General features: G+C 37.9%; 1 long non-coding RNA gene across 1 annotated transcript; it reads right to left on the bottom strand.

Annotated features, from left to right (window-relative positions):
- Positions 1–6: 6 nt before the first annotated feature.
- LOC111633599 lies at positions 7–1135 on the bottom strand. Its single transcript, XR_002758077.1, has 3 exons — positions 1083–1135; positions 936–954; positions 7–858 (listed from the first exon to the last, which is right to left on the bottom strand). It is a non-coding gene; the product is annotated as an uncharacterized LOC111633599 (long non-coding RNA).
- Between the last annotated feature and the right edge of the window lie 872 nt (positions 1136–2007).

Here is a 2007-nt window from a genome sequence, read left to right as displayed (position 1 = left end):
GTTGGAGAGGAGTCGTGTTCCGACGCGACGTTGAACTCTCCCGCGCCCTTCCTGGAGTTTCGAATTGTCACCATGTGACGAGGAGAGACCAATGGAGAGGCGACCGCGGTGGAAAAATTGATAAAACCGCGTTTTCGGGAACTTTACGGAGTCTTGGGTTTTGGTGCGTAGCGCTACCCTGCTGGGATTTGGTGCTCACGACAGAGACACAACGAAGGCTCTTTCGACGCCCTAGGAGCTGGTTTCGACAACCCGTTCTGTCCAGGATCGCCGAGGTTCAACTCGTTAACCGAGGACATCGCGACAAGTGCTGGTGCGTGCTCCGGGGACATCGTTCTCTGCGTCCGACGTGCGAAACACCCAAGGACCGACCGAACTGTCGAACTTTTCCGTGTTGTTTGGGAACTGTTTTAGTAACCCATCGGTGGATAGGCGTTCGCCTGACTTCTTGAATTGTTGTAAGAACAATTTATGTATATTATTAAACGGTTTTATATGGTAAACCTGTCTCGGTGAGTCATTCCGCGCCCACACGACAGTATTAACCGCTCGGCTGTCGAAAACACCTCACCCCTAATCGGCTGGCCTCACAATCGTTTGACATGTGATAACAGATACGCTGTGGATACTCTACAAAAATTTAATTTTTGTAGCGTATCCACAGTTGCATTTGAAAGGTCGTTCTTCCGAATGTATTCTTTTGTGCATTGTTAAATTTCCAGACTGGGAGAATTTTTTACCGCAAATATCGCATGGAAACGGTTTCTCACCAGTATGGCTTCTCAGGTGCACATCTAAGTGCGATTTCATTGCAAATATTTGTTTACATTCCGTGCATTCATGTTTCTTTTTCTCATCCTTTAAAAAATATTCGTTGTGGAAATTATTATAAATTATTAAGTTTGCTATTAATACTTTTAGAATACTTTTATTACCTCTTTATATCGAAATATACTAGTAAAAGAAATGTATTATTTCGATAAAAATTAAAATTTCAAAATTTTCATCTTTACAATTTTTCAATGACAAGTGTCGCCTATTAAAAATAACATGTAACAAAAGAGATTGATCGTTTTACTTACCTTTTTTGATTGCATTTAAAAAAGTAATTTAAATGTTAAATTCACTTTAGAAATTTTGAAAAGATGAAAAAGCAAGAATGCACTACAACAATGTAAAATTTCAGAATTGTTTTGTCACATTGACGTATTGTGCTTATTTGTTAGCTTAAAAAGACAAAAATTCTGGNTAATTCAGTTAATTAAACTAAAATATTACAAACTGTGTTATGCTTAATCTTTTCAATTAGAACACTAGTTTTGCAAATTTACAGATTTTGAATATATTACGAATTAATAGTGTTATTTCAACCATTTCCCTGCTTCAAGTAATGTTGATCATCTTGCCCGATCTCCAGGCCCTGTGTGTTATGTCAGCCGCAATTGCAATTGATAGGGAATATCCAATGCTGAATAGAAGTGCGACAAAAGGCAGTGTAGGCGGAAATACAGGTCAACGATAATAAGAGTTGAGCGTGGAGCTACCATTCCAACAAGTAAAAACCTTAAAAGAAGGAAAGCGAAAAGGAAAGCAGAATCTGAGAGTGTGGGGCATATGATCTTCAAGCCAGGAAGCAACCGAAACGGAATACCAAGTGACAAAAAGAAAGCCGAAATGTGAATTTCGACTGAATGTGTGGAAATTAAGAGGAGCGAGAGATAAAGTAATTAAATAAATAAGGAAAATAATCGAAAGTAAGTTAGATGTTCTTTGCATGATAAGACAACAGCGAAAAGCAAGATATGCATGGATGAGAATGGTCATATATATTAAGTTAATCATGTGTGCAAAAGACTGCGAGGAAATTTACGAAACTTATTTTGGTAAACGAGAAAGTAAAGAAGTACATGTATTACAAATATAATTAGCTCTGAAACAGATTCCTCAGTTAACTGTTTTTGATTGATCCAAAAGAGGAGAAGACTTTACCTTTAGGATGATTGCCTT

Source organism: Centruroides sculpturatus, unplaced genomic scaffold, assembly GCF_000671375.1.
Source record: "Centruroides sculpturatus isolate CEXI.00-Female unplaced genomic scaffold, Cexi_2.0 scaffold779, whole genome shotgun sequence".
Lineage (NCBI taxonomy): Eukaryota > Metazoa > Arthropoda > Arachnida > Scorpiones > Buthidae > Centruroides > Centruroides sculpturatus.
This window is presented reverse-complemented; position numbering and strand designations above follow the sequence as displayed.